Here is a 19,604-nt window from a genome sequence, read left to right as displayed (position 1 = left end):
CGGGCATGGTCTATAATTTTAAATACTAGTTCAGTGTTTGGATTCAGTTGTCGGCTGACGGAAGCAGAGGGTCTTTACACATCAATTGACCATATTGATCTTTATTGTGAGAGTGTTAAAGTGCTGACTTTAACAATAAGCACCTGAGTGGGAAGCCCCACCTGCATGGGGAGGTGTTTGTGGGTGGGGGCTGTAATTGCCATGTTTTGTGCACAGTGAGAACACCTGGTCTGGGGGCTGTTGTTAGGCTGGTGCTAGCGAGTGGCTGGCTTCTTTCTTCCTCAGCTTCTGCTCAGGCTGTGTGAAGGAGGAGTGTTACAGAACAACTCTTCGGAGTGGAAATCAAGATTAAAAGTTGGCTTTTTTATGAGGTATGTCAAGATGCTTAGGTAAGAGGGTGCTTGGGGACCCTTGTCTGTTGCAAACTGACCTAGAGCTGGGATGGACCGTTTCCTCTAAAGATAAACAACTTTAGTCCTTTGTTTTTCAGTTTGTTTGTTTTTTACTGATTACATAACCAAGATGGTAGGGACTTGGGGGGGAGGGTTTTGGGTGGGTTTTCTTTTGGCACTGAGTCTTTAGTAAAAGCTAAAGCTAAGGGGTATATTTTCCATTGAAAAGAGGGGTTTTTTTTCTTCTTTACTATATATATTCTTTCTTTTGTGCATCAGTATCTTTTTCATTAAAAAGAAAATATATGTATTGATTTTTGTACCTTTATCTTGTGATGAAAAGCTACGGCTGTTCTGCCGCTCTACATTCTGGGAGTCACATGTTTTATGTGCATATATAAGCAGATGGCAAAACAGGAGTAAATATTACCATATTCCAGCATCTATACTGTTTATGGAGTGTGGAAGTGACAAGACAACTTTCAGTTCCCAAACTGCTCTGAATACACAGAAGTAATAACTTATGGAAGGCTGACTGACAGCTACAGTGCTTGGAACATGCAGTAATGCAGATTTCTAGAAAATCTGCTTTTATTTAAAAACAGGCAGAGCAAGGACTCCTAAAAGCAGTGCTGGCGATCCTAACAAGTCAGCCTCTTGGGAGCTGTGAACTGGCTAGGTCTCCGGATGAATTCTCAAGTGTGAATGCTGTTTGGTCAGTGTCCGTATTGCACTCTCCTGTCTGTATGTACTTGATGCATTTAATGGCTATTGAGCAGCAAAGTGTCCAGCATTTGGTATGTTTAAATCCAGGTTATATTTTTTTCAGAGACAGTTAAGGTTTCTTGACTACCTATCTGGCCATTAGAAGATGTAAATCATATCATATGTTTGGTATTTGCTTGAAGGCTTTAGCTATGTACTTATTGTCTAACTAGAGCTGAATCTTACTGGGAGGGGGCGGAGGAGGACCACCTCTGTGCCTCTGGGATCCTGCTGTGCATGGGAGACCGACCCCCTCATGCAGGTGTCTTTCTGCTGGACAGCACTTGCTCATTAAACTGTTAGTTTAGGTCTCAGAAACACAAGGAAGACTACAGAAATTCTTGCCAATGAAACTCTACCCACATTTTTACATACATTTTGCCCAGTGTTCAAATATGTGAGACTGCCAGGTAGAAGCTAATTCTGTTTTGCTCCAGAGAGCTGGTTTCCCTCAGGCCTCTCCTAAAGGCAAAACGCAGGTCAGTAGCAAAGCTGGTGCTTTGTATTAGGTGTTTAAAGCTGGCACTTTCTCAATCGGGATAATGTTCTTTAAAAATGTTTATATAACTACTGAGTAGACTTATTTCTTGTTTGCTGGTGGCACCTATCTCCATGTATAAGGATTCTTCATCCAGCTGATTTCAGTTATTTAGGTTGGGAGGGAAGATCAATTTTCTTCTACTGCATCATCCTTGGGGGGACCTGAATCTTGCTAGGAGCACAGATGCAGGAGAGAATGGCCTGGCTGAGGCTTTTACCACAGATGATGTTCCCTTGCTGCTGCTGTAGGAATCTGAGGCTAGGCACAGCAAGGAGCCTGGTGAAATAGATCTGATGGAGGGAGTCAGGTACCATCAAACTTGCTTCAGAAATGAAAGCTTTCTATTGGTTGCCAGGGAATCTGGGGGTTGTGAAGGTGTTGCAGAATATTTTCCAGAGATCTTTCACCAAAACGTGTTCCCGCCCCCCCGGCCCCGAGAAAGAGCTGGACCTTGATATTGTTTGTGGTTTAGCTGTGAGGCTTAAATAATACATGAGTTTTACAGAGCTGAAAATCCTCTGGAAGGAATTGAATTAATTGCACCCCTGGCTACAGTGGTTCCTAAAAGGCTGCACTTAGGAAAGTATAAATTTGCACAAGGAGTTCAAAGGTCTGTTTCTTTCCCCACAGGAGGGCTGGGCTGATGTTTTGGCAAAGCTTCGAGTACAGAAGCTCCCTGATGGCTTGCCACTGAGAGAAATTGTTTTATTTATTAAAGATACTTTGGTGTTTCACCCAAGGTGGATCCCAGCACACGTTTGTCCAAGCAGTTTAGCTCCTAGCGGTGCTGTTCCCAGGCGCTCCTGCCACGCGAAGGATGCCAAGCAGTCGTCTTTGTGTTACCCTCTTGTTCCCTTGCTACCGGTTGGCTTGTACTGGATCACAGGGAGCAGAGCTTACCTTGCAAAGGGTGGTCTTGAGCGTCTGTGGCATGGTGCGTGCTTTTCTTCTGTATTAAAAGATGTTTGCAAGAGTTCTGCCCTGTTTTTTAGGTCACTAAGCTGTTCCCACCAGCGTTTCTGGAGTGCTTATTAAGAATAAGGATTCGGAAATATAACCAAATGACTAATTTCTTAGGAGGGTTTAGGTGGTTTTTAAAGTACTAGATGCTCTTTTACTTTGTATCTTTCCAAGCACTTAAACCGGCTTATGAGAAACCTAAAATCCTTATGCTACTGCAACAGAGTTGGTCACCTAGGCTTATCTCCACAACAAGAGATTGCCCTTCTGACCTCACCAGACAAAAGGAAACCTATTTAAAGGGCAAACTCATGTGTTAAAAAGAATATGCTAAAACCTCATGGATAACAACACTGTCTAAGCAGGTGATTTATAACTTTCCTTTTTTTATTATACTTGGCGTTTGCTGCTGATTTGCAGTGGGAAGCCTGCCTTGCCATCATGCTGTGTGGTCCCAGACAGCTTTTTTTTTCTGCAACAGGAAGCAACTAGTTTTCCTCCCATTTCAGAGAGCACAAAGCAGGCAGTTGCTTCCTTTCTGGGAAGACATTGTCCTGTGCAGCCTCCTTCTATCTCTGCAACTGCAAAAGGGTCTGGGAGAAACGATCCGCACCAAGTCTTCGTTTGATGTGAGAGTCCCCTGTGGGAGATATTTGTGTCTGACAAAACATGACAGAGCCAGATTTGCTTTCCAGGGATGGTGTAGCTCTCAGGAATGTGTTGTGTTTTAGGCTAAGGTTTCTCTTTTTTCCTTTTCTGTTTTCTTTATGGCAAATTATAAAAGGTTGATAAACATCTATAATAAAATACAGATCTGCATTGGCAAATCATATTTTTTTTTTCATTAAAGAAAGCTGTTACTTACTGTGTAGAGAGTACATATCCTCCTAAGAGATCAAATTATTTATGGCAGTGTGTTAATTAGCTTTTTCAAGGCTTCTAAAGTCTTGGAGCTACTTCCAGCTCCGTGGATAACTGCAGTAGGTAAATACCTCCCTGCATCAAGTATAATTTAATGAAACGGGAAAACAACTGTCAATATGTGCTTCGGACTTCTGGCCTGTTGGGGGCTCTTGTCAAGTGGAAAACCAGCACCTACAAGGCTTTTGCAAGGAAGTGATCAGAACTAGCTAGTTGGGTAATTACGGTGGCCACAGATATCCAGGCGATTCAGGGGGGCCTCCAGAGCTGGTTTGGTCGCCAGTTTAACTTGTATATATCTGTGCTGTCATCTTAATTCTGAGGCTGTACTAGCACTCTCATTCACCCATTGTGATTCTCATTTTGGTTGTGGTAAACAGTAGATCTAACTCTGCTCTCATGTTCATCAGCAGCTCCGGTGCTTTTTCTAGTGGCTGTTCTGCTTTTAACCGAGATCCACGCTTTGTGCATTCCACCTCTTGAATTTTTGCGTGTCTGTTCACAAGTATTTGGCATTGTTCAGATATGCTGCTATGGTTACTCAGGCACCACGGACTGCACAGGTCAGCTTGGAAGAGCCTTAAACAAAGTATTTGGGACAGAATGCAGCTCTCACTTGTTAATTTAAGACCTGGCAGATCAGTTTGAACAAGTTACACAGAGGATAATGTCTTTCTTTTTTCCCTACGCTTGGGATTTGGAAAAAACATAAGAAAAATATTGCCTTGACGTGAGTCCAAGCAATGACATTGGCTCCTGCTGAAAATAGAAACCAGCCTATTTGTTCTGGGAATCGCCTGAAGGCCGGCAGGGCTTTGTGCGCACAAGTGGAAGTAGGATGTATGAAACAGAGCAATCTATTGAAGAGTACAGGCTTCCTCAGCTGCGTCAGTGCAAATCAAGCATAGCTCCGCTGATGTTAGTGGGGCTGACTCCAGATCTCCACCGCAGCAGGACACCTGTGCAAACATTCAAGGGCCCACTTTTACAACCTTTGGGAAGTGGAAGGGACCGATACTTGATTCTTAGACCTCAGGTTGCTATCAGAGGGTTCAGGGGTAAGATGATAGCAGCTCACTTCTGGAGACTGGGGTGGGATTCTTGGAGTGATGAAGATACAGGATGCTGCAAGGATGGCCTGTTGGGGGCTGTAGCCATGATTTTAATCTTCTGATCCTGAGCAAATCCGTGAGCTCAATTGGCACATGGTATTGTTTAGGTCCCAGAAATTTAGTGAGGTCTGTTCCGTCCTGCACCATGGGCAGAGTTTGAAAAAGGATCATTGTGAAGTGACCTTACAGATGTGTGTAGTGATGCCTGCACTAGGCTATGCCCTTTAATGCCTTTCTGGTTACTTTACCCTGGAGAAATGAATATGACTGAATTTCCTCTTCTGATTACACTGTAGGCGAAATTTCCATAGTCTTGAATGGGAGAACAACAAGAAACGGAGACAAATCTGAGCATGCTGGTAAAAAAGTAACAAAAAAATCTGGTGTGACTTTAAAGCTGTTTTTAAAAACACAAGCTGGAGTAGGTTACTCTGAATCACTGGAGTTTGTTAAGTCCTTATTTTATTTTGGTTTTTTTTTTTTTTTTTTTTATTTCCGCTCAGTAATTTTGAGGACACAGTGAGAAGATGAGCCTTTAGAGATGAGTTACATGTGTTAAAGGGGGTAATGTGCTAGCATTTGCTGAGCACAATAAATATCCCTGCCAGACGAGCAGCTCTCTCTTCTGATATGGCAAAAATATTGCAAATGAGGATTTATATCAAGCCATTTCAGAAAACAAGAAAAGGTGGTTGATTTATGGTTTCAGTTAAAATATTTACTTTGATTCCTTCCTTCATTGTTTCTGTGGGAAACTGGAGGATGCTTGGTGTTTGCTTGGTAAATCTCGGGGCAACCTCCTGGTGGGTGAGTTGTGTCGAGGGTTTCTTTGTCTCCTCATTCTCTCCCCCCTGCACCAGTCCTTGAGGGCAAGTTCTCTGCAGCTGAGGGTGGGGACTAAAAGTAAAAATAGTCTAGCTTCATCATAATAAGTAATAGCAGAATCTTACTAATGTCTCTTGGATTGGGCCCTGGTTTTTCATTCAGTGCTTGAATTCAAAGGCTGGACATTTATATACTTGTTTTCCGGTTGAAGGATGCAAATTTCAGTGGCATTCATTGAGCTAAGAAGTGGCAGTTCTCATTATGTTTTTATTTTTCCCTGTTCATTGTAGCAGACTTCTTGCAATTCACTTAAAGGAGGACAGGGAGGAGGGTGGAAAAGCATAAATCACCTGAGAAGAGAAGTGGAAGGAAACTGTGACCATTGCAATATGTGTGGTAAGGGAAAAGTTGTCTCTGAATCCAGCAGCAGAAGTTGGGAGTAATGTTTGTCTGTTGTGATTATTGTGGATATGAAGGAAAAATGATGGATATTAGGAAAAGGTTCTTCCCCCAGAGGGTGGTGGAGCCCTGGAACAGGCTCCCCAGGGAGGCATCACAGCACCAGCCTGGTGATATTCAAAAGGCACTTGGACAACGCCCTCAGAGAGATACGGTGTGAATTTGGGGTTGTCCTGTGCAGGGACGGGAGTTGGACTCGACAATCCTTGTGGGTCCCTTCCAGCTCAGGGCATTCTATGGAAAGAACCATCTTCCCCTCGGTCCTTGCTTAAAAGTCAAGTTTGTATTTTGGGAGGCTGGACTGCATCAACTGGCTTCAGATATGCTCATTTTCAGCCTGCACTCCTGTGGGGTGTGTGAGTATCAAATCCCTTTTCATTACCAGAAATACAATAATTTATTTTTCCAGATGCAGACAGGAGTGCTCTAGAGCAGTCTGAATTAAACACCAAGGTGGAAACAGGTTGCTGTAGAAACCCATGTCAGTCTTGCAAGTGGTTCTTGTGCACTTCTGGGGCTATGTTAGCAATAAAGGCTCTTCAGCTATTTCTATTTTTTTAGTGGTATTGAGAAATGATTCTTCACTACTAAAAAACCAGCTGGAACTAGCAGAAGGTGTATGCTACAGTTTGGAAAGACAGGGAATTGACTATATGACGGGCTGATCAGGAGTCTGCTAAAGCTTTGGGAACCATCCATCAGCTTTAGTGGACTTTGGATATGGGACCCCTGTTGCTTGGAGTCTAAACAATATGCAACATATTGCATCCCAGTTTTTTTATAACTTCCCATAAGGGCTTGTTGATATGGAGGGAAAAACTCCCAGAAAACTTCTAAAGCACCACCTTCTCCTTTCCTTTCTAAGTATAAAAGGCTGTTGGTGGCAATTGTATAAAAATTGTGTGTCTTGAAGGGCTGACAGACTCTACTTGATTCTGAAGCATTGCTATGGTGCTTCCTCAGCATCCCTTTGATACCTCTGCATCTTCTTGGATTAGCAATGCTGTTATAATAGTGCATGGCACAAATCTAGTTACATGAGCTCTTTGTTATTTAACTGTATTCAGAGCAGCATTTCAGACATTATTAAAACATTTCTGCATGCTTTTTGGCCTTGAAAAATACAGATTCAAAACAAAATTCCATAAATCTTTTGTTTAATCAAATTACACCTGTAAGAACAGTCTATATGGGTATTGTATAATAGGTGGGTGAATTCCAAATATGACTTTGAAAATCTAGCTGGAGCAGAAAATCAAGACTGGTGGGGGATTCTTAGAGACCTTGCTTTCTTCCTAGAAAAATCACTGTAATATGTTGCATTATCAATGCCTAAGTGAAAACTGCAAGTTGATGTAATTAAGAGCTATGCTAAGGTATATTGTATTTGCAAACACATAGTTTATCTCTCAAGATGTAAATGTTCCTGGCTCACTGAAGCTATGTTGGTTTCACTGACTGAAACTTGCCTGTTGACAGCCTTATCAGCTGAAAGCATTAGAAGAGAATAAAATTACATTCTGGGCCTTGCCCCAGATGGGAATTGCTGCAATATTTTAAACCTCAAAAAGGATGGAAGTGTAACAGAACAACATGACCACAGTAAGATTTATTAGTGCTGTTTCTTCTTGGCTTTGGGCCATCTCCTGTCTACAAAATTCCTGTTGATGTCCCATCTGGATTTATGTAGAAATTGATGGTAGGGTAAAGCTCTCTGATCCTATCAGTTCACATTTGCATCACTTTCTGTTCTAGATGTGCTATGAAGGGCTGGAAGCACCACTTGTTAAACTCTAATTAGCAGGCAAGCAGAGGAGAATGCAAGGTCATCTTAGCACTCTTGGAATTTAAATTGTTTTCTGAATTGGAAGGGTGGGGGAAATAAATCAAAGCCCATGCCTCTGAGTTCAGCTGTGTTTCTGAAACTGCCCCTTAAGAGATAAGCTTAATGGCTCTATTCAAGTATTTTCGTTTGCTCCATATTTTTCTGTCATAATTGTTGCACACAAATCGTTTAATGCGCACAATTTGGGTTTGATGTTTACCTTCCTCTAAAACACACAGAGGATGGGAGAAAGGAAACTTCATTGTGGCTATTGATTGCTTCTGTTAGAGCAAGTGGGTGAGGTTTCCAAATCTCAGTGTAACAGCTGCTTTGGATTTGTCTGTCCAAAGGTTTTATGCCTCCAGAAGACTCTGTTACCCCAACACTTTCTACTGGTACAAAAGTCATGACAGTGGTGCCTGTTGCTGCTTTGTCCTTCCCTCCCTATTTAAGCTAGTTGGGTCATTACAGTCTTTAACCACAGCAGGTGGTAAGAACTTGAGCTAGGAGGAAGCTACACACACACTAATGGTAGGAAGCATGAAGTCAACAAGGGTCCTTGAGCAGGACATGTAGTCCACCCGGAAACTTGAGATTTTTGGCGCATGTCACAAATGTTGACTTCCAAACAGGATGGATGTCTGTTTTGGGCATCCTCCAGAGAGCTGTGTCCAGAGTTTGCTGGCTGCTTTGCTCAGTCATCCTTTAGAGGGTGTCCCCTCTCTGCCTGCTGACTATTGACGGGAGAAACAGGCTCGTAAAGCTGAAGGGAATTCTTACTAGCTTTAATCAGATGCTCCACCAAAAAAAAATGGCATTCAGATAGTGTACTGCTCCATTCAGCTTCAAGCTGAATTAGTTTGCATTGTTGCCCATTATTTTTGGACTTACACAGACTGTTTACATGTATACTGGGTCACTGATGCAAACAGACTATTATTATAGGTCTGAATCGACATTGCGGTACAATTGCCGGCAGTCCTGATCTCCTTGTGCATACCAATTTATTCTCTAGATGAAGCCATAGTGAGTGAAGGCTCATTCTCCAGTAAAGGTGATTGAATGCAACTGCAGCTGGTTGATTAAACTGAATGAAGAGAAACACTCATGTCCCTCAGCACGCTCTGCTATATGAAACAAGGGGATTAGATATGCCAAATTTCTAGTAATGAAAGCAGGCAATCGGGCTCGTCATAAAATCAGCTTAAAAGAGCTTTCTAGATTCCAGAGAGAACTAAAATAACTTGACCTACCTTGGTCCTGTAATCTTTAAATGCTGCTTAACATCTGCTCATCAGCACTTGGCAATAATATTTATTATGAAATTTTTAATAGCAGACGCTGTCTTTTGTTGAAATTAATAATGCAGAGGGGTGCAGTATGGAGGAAAAAATCTTGTTACACAAGGATTAAAAATGAAACGGAAGTATTTGACTTCAGATAAAAAAGGGTTTAGAAGAAAGTTGCAGCTACAAAAATCTTAGTGAGGTCACCAGCCTGGCTCAGGCATGGCCCAGTGGCCTGGGGCATGGTGAAGCACCCTTTTAGTTCCCTGGACCAGTTCTTGAGGGATCTAAGTTAATAATGTAGTCATCACAGAAACTCTCCTTAACAGCTGGAGAAGAGAGATGTGCTAAGATGCCTTTAAGAATTGAGCTGTTATTTAGAAACTACTTTCTTTTCCTGAGACTGGCAATTATAAGTATGTTCTTAACTTCAGTGGTACAGAAAGTGCCTAACATGAGGTGGACTGGATTTGAGCCATTATAGGCAGAGGAAGTAGTTTGAAGGTCTATGTTCCTTATCGCACACTGTGTACTCCTGAAAACTGTAGCACAGGAATATAAGAGCTCCTTATTCCCAAAAGTTACCAAAGAAAAGTAAATTGCAATTCTCAGCTTGAAACATCTTCCAAGTAACAAGCTCTGTAGACTCTCGAGGATCCCAGTTATTTCTCTACTGAGCTTGTGATTTGCTCTATAAAACGGATTCCCTAGAAAGTGGTCTGAACATGTCAGCAGACACTGAGTCCACATTTCCCTTTGCAGTATGTTCCAGTCAATTCTCTCAGGGTTAAGATAGTATGCATTTTTTTTCCCCCTCCCCCAGTTTGATTTTGTGTGGCCTCAGGTTTCACTCATTGGTCATGGAATCATAGAATGGTTTGGGTTGGAAGGGACATTAAAGATCGCCTAGTTCCAACCCCCTGCCATGGGCAGGGACACCTCCCACTAGACCAGGTTGCTCAAAGCCCCATCTAACCTGGCCTTGAACACTTCTAGGGATGGGGCATCCACAACTTCTCTGGGCAACCTGCACCAGTGCCTCACCACCCTCAGAGTGAAGAATTTCTTCTTTATATCTAAGCTGAAGCTACCCTCTTTCAGTTTAAAGCTGTTACCCCATGTCCTGTTGCTACATGCCCTTGTAAAAAGTCCCTCTCCAGCTTTCCTGTAGGCCCCCTTCAGGCACTGGAAGGCTGCAATAAGGTCTCCCCGCAGCCTTCTCTTCTCCAGGCTGAACAAACCCAACTCTCTCAGCCTGTCCTCATAGGAGAGGTGCTCCAGCCCTCAGATCATCTTCGTGGCCCTCCTCTGGACTCACTCCAACAAGTCCATGTACTTTGTATGTTGGGGGCTGCAGCGCTGAACGCGGTATTCCAGGTGGGGTCTCATGAGCGCAGAGAAGAGCAGCAGAATCACCTCCCTCGACCTGCTGGCCATGCTTCTTTTGATGCAGCCCAGGATACAGTTGACTTTCTGGGCAGCAAGTGCACATTGCTGAGACATGTTAAGTTTCTCGTCAAACACCCCTAAGTCTTCCCTCTCAGGGCTGCTCTTAATCCATGTTCCGCCCAGCCTGTATTTGTGCTTGGGATTGCCCTGACCCATGTGCAGGACCTTGCACTTGGCCTCGTTGAACTTCATGAGGTCCACATGGGCCTACCTCTCAAGCCTGTCAAGGCCCCTCTGGATGGCGTCCCTTCCCTCCAGCACGCTGGCCGCACCACACGGCTTGGTGTTGTCTGCCAACTTGCTGCTCAGTCCCACTGTCCGTGTCTCTGACGAAGACGTTAGCGCTGGTCCCAGTGAGGAACACCACTCGTCACTGGTCTCCACTTGGACATAGAGCTGTTGACTGCAACTCTCTCGAGTGCATCCATCCAGCCAATTCCTTATCCACCAAGTGCTGCATCTATTGAATCCGTGTCTCTCCCATTTAGAGGCAAGGATGTCATGCAGGACAGTGTCAAATGCTTTGCATGAGTCCAGGTAGATGACGTCAGTTGCTCTTCCCTCACCCACCAATGCTGTAACGCTGTTGTAGAAGGCCACCAAATTTGTCAGGCATAATTCGCCCTTAGTGAAGCCATTTTGGCTGTCACCAATCACCTTCTTATTTTCCATGTGCCTTAGCGTGGTTTCCAGGAGGATCTGCTCCATGACCTTGCCGGGGCTTGTCCTGCTTATCTCTTAGGCACCTTTCTTCCTTGCAAGTCAGCTGTGGCTGCCTTCTGCCTGTTGCATGAACAGCTAGGAGTAATTTTGGGTATTTCTTGCACCACTTACACTTCTGGGTTTTTTTTTTCCCCTCCGTTATCATGAGTCTTTCTTCAACATCAGGTCTGAAGCAGAAATTGGTTTTTGCCAATGCCCTGTAGAGAAATCAAATATCAGCTCTGCTCCCAGATGCTGTTCTTGGGATTCATATATTCATATATTCAGGGATGATATTAGATAGCTTTGCCACTGGGAATGCCTAACAAATTGCTTGTTCTTTATGTTGTCCAAATCCTTTATTCAGTCTGCTTTCTAGGATGCAGTTTCTCATGCTGAATGCTGCTTGTTCCTAGACGTATACCTTTGTGTCTTGGCTCTACTGAAACCTCTTCTGTTGGAAAAAGCCCAATATATTAAGCTGTCCTGGCCACTCTCTTTGCCTTTTCATCCTTATTTATCACTGTGTTGTCCTTTTGTGCGACCTGTAATTTCACTGCTAGTAGAATATATATTTATTTTAATATCATAGATGGCAGTGGTGAGTTTGCCAGGCCTGGTATGAGTCCATGTGGAACATGGAACATACTGTCATTTGCTGATCATTCCCTGTAGACATCTACTTTTGGAGATCTGTTACTTCCTCTGCTATTAATTCATTTAACATGGACTTTAATTGAAACTACAAAGTAGTAAAATAATTATCTTAAAATTGAAATCCAGTAGTCTTCAGCTGCCTAATTTGTGTGTGTAGTCTTTCCTCCCAGCACTTTCCCCTAGAGATGATCAATACCTGTTCACTTTTACTTTCTTTTATTTTTTCTCTTTTATTTAGGGATTGGATCTCTTAAACTGTTCAATAGAGCTTATACTGTTTCCCTACAAATAGGTAGTTCTTGACATTAACATTCTGTTGAGACTTCTGCAGTAAGCTCAGGTTTCAGCATTGAATTCCTCTTTAATATGTCTCTGAACTTTTCTATCCATTTTTTTAAACCCTCGTGATGTACATGTTAACTTTGTCTTTCATAGGAGTTGAAACAGAAGGATCGCTTTGCACCCGCAGTAAATAGTCCCAGCCAAATTCAGGGAAACACTTCAGCATGTCCGTAACTGTAGAATTGGAGTGGAGACTTGTATTTTGTTAGGGTAAATGCATAATTTCTAAGTTGGGTGGTAGTGGTGTTTGGTGGTTTTTTTGGTATTGTGTTTTGGGGTTTGTTTGTGTGTGTGTTTTTTTTTCTTTAAACACCCTCCATGAATCACAGCAGTGATCCATTTTTTTTCCCTTGAAAGACCAGCCTGGATTTTTGTTCTGCAAAACAATGCAGGTTCTACACAGAATAACTATCCTGCAGCGTATCTCCACCGAGGAGGATAACTTGTGGGTTTTTGTTGCATTTCCTGCCCCACAATATATACTACCTGGTTGCTGTCCCTTACTCCAGAAGTAGTTGTGCTAAAAGGGCTATTGTGTGTGTTTATTGAAAAAATAAAAATTCAGGGGTCAACAATAATAATGCTGACTGTTAAACATGAGAATGTTTTTCTTATATATGCATTGATTTGTCTCAGATTTTCTACAAATGTCATTTATGAGGTAGGGAAGGTGACTGGCCTGTTTTCCCTGTGCTGGTGTAAATCGGGGCAACTCTGCTGTCCAAACTAAGGCCTTCACCCTTATTCCACAGGCAGTTCTTGCATCCTTCCTCCCTGTCAGGCCTCTCTGCATGGTTGCATCTAACCAGGACTAGCCACCCATCTTGGGGAAGACAAAGGCATGTTCAGGGAGGGAGGTGCTGCTGTGTCAGGTGAAAGCTACTGTCTATCCCTGGGACCACCACGAAGTATATGCATCCCTGGGTTTTACAGGAAGATACCAGACAAATCAATTACTTTAACAGCTGTGCTGTTTTAATTTATATGCTCAGAGAAGTAGTATTTTGTCCTCCTTGTTAAAAGTGATTATTTCTTTCTTTGCTTTATCTCTGTGCACAGCATGACTTGTTGTTACTTTTAAGTTGGTATAAACTCTAAATCAATAATCCTGTTAAGAAGAAACAAGGGGTCTAGTAGCAATAAGTACAATTGCAGAGTTAATCAGATCATCTTTATTCGAGTTGTAGACTCTGTTTCCCAAAGATGTTCTAGCTCTACAAAATCAATATGGGCACAATGAAGTAGGCTTATTTTCTGGGTATCAGCAGTACAAGGGCGGGGGCTGGATGCTTGGAGGGAACCAAGGGATCTTGCTGCCCATGGACGCAGTAGCTGTGGAAAAGGAAGAACTGCTGCCGTGGAATTAAATAATGGAAAGTGGTGTATATTTTGGGCTCTCAAGTGTCTGGGGGAGGTACAGATCCAAGAATTTCTCCCTCCTTATTCCATCTGCACCAATTTAATAAACAAAGTATGTCTAAAATAACACGACATTTTAAATATAGCGTTTTGAGATGATAACTACTTGTTTTACAGTGTAAAAACCATCTGATTTTACAAACAGATTCTTCAGAAGAGATGGATGATGTTTTTCTTACCTCCTCTTTCCATCATAATTTCTAAATGTGGTCCTTACTGCTGATGTCTGTGCTAGTTTTATGCTACACAGCCATGGAGACTTCAGTGGAGTTGCACCTGGCTAGGCTGGGGAGATTACAATGAGATTTAATCTTTCCTTAAACCAGGCTTTGCTGAACCCAGTTCTCTCTAGCCACTACCCCATAAATAGCTATTGAAGACAATAAAATTGAAGCCACAAAAATGATGGGCCTCCTTGTTGTTTCATTATTGTTAAATATGATCTCTGCTGTGCTTTGAGAAAACCAGTGCCCAGCACTGCTCTATCTTGCTTGTTACTCAGTGATCCTTTAAGTTGAACCAAGCTGTATGTTCAACAGATTAGTGTACTGCTTTCTCTTTGCACTTACATTAAGCAATAGATCATGTAACTGTGCCTTAAATATTTAGCATGTTTGTATTTGCTAATAAAGATTTTCAGGAGAAATAATGTTTCACACTGACACCTAGGCTAATAATCAAGTGCAGCTGGCTGAAAATGTATTTCACCATGGCTCAGTGCTGCCTATCCTGTTTGGAAATGATGTAATACAGACTGAAAATGCGAGAACTGGGAGTGTGGTCAGAGCTAGTGAGCTATCGGACACATGTAGACGCTGTCCAGTGAGTGCTGCAGAGTGAGAGGGGCTTAATGCCTCCTCATATGGAAGGTGCTGAGCAAAGCTTTCCAAGAACCGGCTTAATTCAGATGAAGCTGTTGTCGTGCTTTTGGTAGTTAAACACCTGTCTGAGCTGGCTTGTTAGCAGCTCCTGTTTGTGAAAAGCTGACCTGTGTTATGCATTCTCAGCTAGGAGGCTGTACAGCCTTTATTTGTGCAGCGGGAAACTCAAAGGCATCCCTGCAGTGAGAACTAAGCTTCCGCTTGGTCTTCCGCTTCCTCTTAGGTCATAAAATCTGCTCTTGGTTTCATCAAGACTTGATTTGAGTGGGATCTTCATTTACATGATTCTGAAAACCCATATCAAAATTCAGGTATCAAAACGTTTTAAAAATATAATTAATTTATTAATGATAATTTTAAGCACCGATAATGTTCAAGAAAACATTCATGTGCTGTTCTCACCAGCTGGTCTTTCTGGATTTGATGGTTTGCTTGGACATCCCCAGAACTGACTTTCTGCCAGTTAAACTACCTTATAGTGAAATGACCTGTAGCAGCAATTGGCTGTGCTGTATTTGTACACAAACTGACTCTCTCCTCATACAAGAGAAGTATCTGAAAGAGCGTGGCTAAGAATAAATGCAGTGTTCATAACTATGCACCTTTTACATGAAACTTGAAAAGTTTAGAGTGTTTATAGAAGAAAAAGCATTTCAGTGAGATAAATACTGCTTTGAAGTTGGCTTAAACAAATTGACTTTTCCCAACAAAATAGGAAGTTCTATATGAGAGATGGTCTACTTGCAATAAGACTTAGGGCTCAATAGATTTCTTTTTGTTCAAGTCTTTACAATTCTCCACTCAATTTGAAGTTTGCCTAAAATGTATTTAGAAGGTTGCTTTTCATGACATAAATACTGAAGTCTGCACTGACCTAAGAGCTGGGAAGTGAGTCCAAATATTAGAGAGCTCTTCTCAGTGGCAGTTCTAACTTTGAACCATATTATTGTTTATAATTTTATAAATTGCTATTTTCAATTTATTTACAACCTGTTCCTAAGTTTTCTATTAAATATGCTAGAACAAATGCAAATTCAAACAACTGGCTCTTATACATTCCCAAAATATGATCTGAAAAGAAATGCTACAAAACTGAGACACAATTTATAAATACTGCTGTATAATAACTATATAAACAAATATAGTATTTTATAGTATATAAAATGTATACATATGTTGTGTACACATGCATATATACATATACATTTTTATTGTCCCTTTGACACTTGTAGCTGACCAAACTTCAGACTTTGATCAAAGAAAGCATGAGATTCCTGAAGGTCTACTAAATAGTCGAAAAACTGCTGTGATTAAAATTAACTTTCTGAAACTGTAAACAACAATTGCTGTTATACCAAGGCTTGAGGGTACACAAATAAAGTGTACATCTCTTAAGCCCAGTAATTTTAAGTTGTAATGACTGAAGCCTATTATTGCATATAATTATAGTAAATTTGTCAAAATATTAAGGTTCCTCCTCATCACAAAAGAGGCTGGATATATTTAGATAATAATATAGGCAGGATAGAAAATAAAAATGGAAGATGAGCCAGGCTATAAGTGCCAAAGAAATTGTTGATCAATTGTGGTCATTATCTTGGAAGTTGGTGCCATTTTGAGGAAAGATAAACTGATCGCTTTGGACTTACAAAATGGTGTGCTTTTAAAAAATTTTTAAATTTATTCCTCACTTTTTTTTTCAGGGAAAAGAACTTTTATGTGTATACAAGCATTGTGCGTGTGTATACTCATATGAATACATTTTATACATATGTACACGTATGTATCACACGTGTAAAATTGTGTTCACACAAATATGCACATGCTTCCCCACATGTGTGGGAAGAGGGAACGACGGGAACCAAGATTCAATATCTACTTTAAACCACTCTGGCAGTGCAAACCCACCCACAGAGCTGTGGCTAAACTTCACAGGAATGTTTCCAAGTAATCACAGGTACTTTAGTTCTTCGTCCCTTAGTATGGTGGGTTATCCGATACTGGCATGTACTTTGTGTCAGTGCACATGTAAATACTTCACATCTACAGCATAAAATCTTTCACCTTATTTCAGATGTACAGCTGGAGCTGTACTGATTGCGTAAAGGTGTCTGTGCACTACAGTCACTTGATCAGCACCATGATGTGTAGAATGAATAATATATATTCCTGAAGAAAAAGCACTGACTTGGATAAGAATCAAACTGAATCTTCGGAACAAGGGAGTGAATCCTTGACTAGATTTTATTTTTTCTAAGTTCTCTGAGGCAGGGGAGTGGCTAGTACAGACGTAGAAAGGTGCCCAAATGTAATATTTTAGAGCAATATTAATGTGGATCTTGCCCTGAGCCACCTCAAGCATGTAGACATGTGGAGCGAAAGGCGGGTTAATCTTGTGTGGCATAAATTAGTAAGAGCTGTGCAAAAGAAGTTTTCAAAGACTTCCTTGCTAAATAAATTACTGATCATGTTTTATTTAAAATGCTCGTGCTGCCAGCAGAGAACACTGCAAACAAGCACTCTTTCAATTAAAGTACCAGCTAGGGTTTTCCTTCTGGCGCTCCAATGATTCTTGCACTAGTTCAGCTTTATTGCATGTGGCAAGCAACTGAGCAGAAGCATAAGCACACACATGGTTCACATGTGCACATGGCATCAGACAATCAAGCAGTTCATCTCCTTTTACTTGCAAAACTCCTTTTGGTAAACACAGCTAGGACATCCAGCTAACCCCAAGCCTGCTTGCTTAGATCCTATACGATGGATGCCAGCCTGGATTTGCATTAATGATCTTGGGCTGTGCCTAATGCTATGCATTACTTGAAATCCAGTGTGGAGCTGATTGCTGCGATGCGGGGATTGGGCTGTTCTCTTTGTCCGCCCACGTGCTGCAGGAGTTGAGGGTGGGTTGGTGCCAAGCTGCAGAGTGGCAGGGGGTGGGTATGGAGGATTTGCATTTCTAGCAGGACAGATGTTTGCTTTCTTTTCTCTCAAACATCTGCTCACACGCTCTATTTTGGGAAATTGTGAACACTGCTTTAAAGACATGTTGAAGGTTACAGTAGGTTATCAACCTTATGCCATGACAGGCTATTATGGGATTTCCAGCTGTTGCTGGTTTAAAACTAATGGAGGAAACGTGGAGAAGATGTTTTCTACCTCAGCAGTGCTTGAACTTTCCTGGAAGAGTTGTCCATTGCAGGACAGCCTATAGCACCCTCTGTCACCTTGGTGACACAAGCCTTTTCATTAGCTGATGGCCAAGCTTCATGTTCAGAGATGGTTTTCTTATGGGAGACAGCCTTAATGTTAAAGGTTTTTTTGTTGTTGTTTGTTTTTTAACCTCAACTACTCTCATGAGAAATCCAAAGAGCTCACTGCCATCAATGTTGGGAAGTGTCCATGCTGTTTTCAGTAGGTTATATAGATTAGGTCTCTGACACTTCTACCTTTTACCTTGAGCATAACATTGCTTAGCTCATGTCCCAGCTTCTCTCTGAAAATAAAATAAAAGGGCTTGTTGAAATGATGGGAAGGCAGGGGATGGTGTACAGGAACTTCTTGGGAGCTGGGTGGAGAATCTAAGTGTAGGTAGATGGTGTGTTACTTTGTGCCCAAGACGGTCCTTTTTACAAATACCTCTCAAGGAATGGACAGGAGCCTGACAAGCTCTCCTGGGCTAAAGGAACTGTTTTCAAAGTTTGTAAGACTTCAGTTGGAACTGATAGAGAAAACCTGAATGAGCAAAAGATGACTATTCAGGGTAAAGAGTGTGTGGCTCTAAACATCTGATAGGATGTTGACAGCTTCTTTTCCTAGAAACCTTTGAAGAATTTAGCATTAAATGCTATTGAAAGGAAAGCTACAGTCTGTAAGCACGCTAATATGATGAATTGCTATGCTTATGCCTTTCTTGGGATGAAAAACAACAAATGACCGGGAAGCAGAGAGTTTGGGATTTCTCCCTTCAGTGCCCAGGGGTACAGGAGGTGGGAGTAATCTTTCCAGCATGGTCCATATTCCTGTACAGTAGGTACACTTATTTCCTTGGAAGACCAAATTTGACCCTCAGAATGGTGACCAGAATGGAGACAGTATCTGTAAGATTAGGAAAACTAGAGATATTGTAGTGTATATTTTAATTGCACATGTTGAACCAGATCAGAGGTACCTAACCTAGAATCCTGTCTGGATTTTCCTCCTAGACTAGTGATGTTCTGTTGATGAGCTATGTAGAGCAGATCTTTCGAACTTAATTCCTCCTTGTTCTGCTGGGCATATCCCTGGGACCTGGTCTTCTACTCAGGTTCATCTGATTTATAGAAGAAATTAAGCACTCTCCCATAGGACTATATGATGAGGGAAAAAAGTTCTTTGTGGCCAGTCTCTGTTGTTGTGAATACCTTGTGGTGCCTTTTACAAATGCACTGGGGATGTTAGCATCAGTTTCCAAGTGTTTTTGTATGTATTTCACAACCTTAAAATCTGAAAAGCATGTTGGATAGTCTGAATTGTTGCCCATAGGGTAGGATGTAACCATCCACTCACGCTCACTCATTCAATTAGAATATCAAATCTTTGGTTACTATTTTTGCACAGAACAGTTTGGACTGACTTCTGTAAGTTTTTAGCCTGCCAAGTGTCAATGTAATCCAGAAGAATAATGAAGTGTTGATCTCTTTTCCCTGTGGAAACAGCCAGAGAGGCTGTTGTAGCAGCTCTGGCACTTGTGAAACACAGCAGCACCTAAAGTAGATTCTTCTTCCTCTGTGCTGTGAGAGTAGTCCTGCGCTTAGGGAGTTTCAAGGCAGAGAATTACAGTTGCTTTTTTGCCTCTTGTGTTGGGAAGTTGCTTCACTGGGATCAAATTCAGCCCCTCTGTTGTCTTACTCTTGACTTGGGTTCTTTCATGACTATATTGATGGAGGTTGTTCCCTTGTAAAACCTGAGTCCTTTGGTGGGAAACCCTTTTGAGCTTGTTTCCTCAAATTCAGGGTCTACCAATTAGGCTGTCATTGACAACTAGGATACTTAATACAGTCGTTTAGCCAGTAACACAAGTGAAATG

The sequence above is a fragment of the Phalacrocorax aristotelis genome, chromosome 10, assembly GCF_949628215.1.
Source record: "Phalacrocorax aristotelis chromosome 10, bGulAri2.1, whole genome shotgun sequence".
In the NCBI taxonomy this organism is placed as follows: Eukaryota; Metazoa; Chordata; class Aves; order Suliformes; family Phalacrocoracidae; genus Phalacrocorax; species Phalacrocorax aristotelis.
This window is presented reverse-complemented; position numbering follows the sequence as displayed.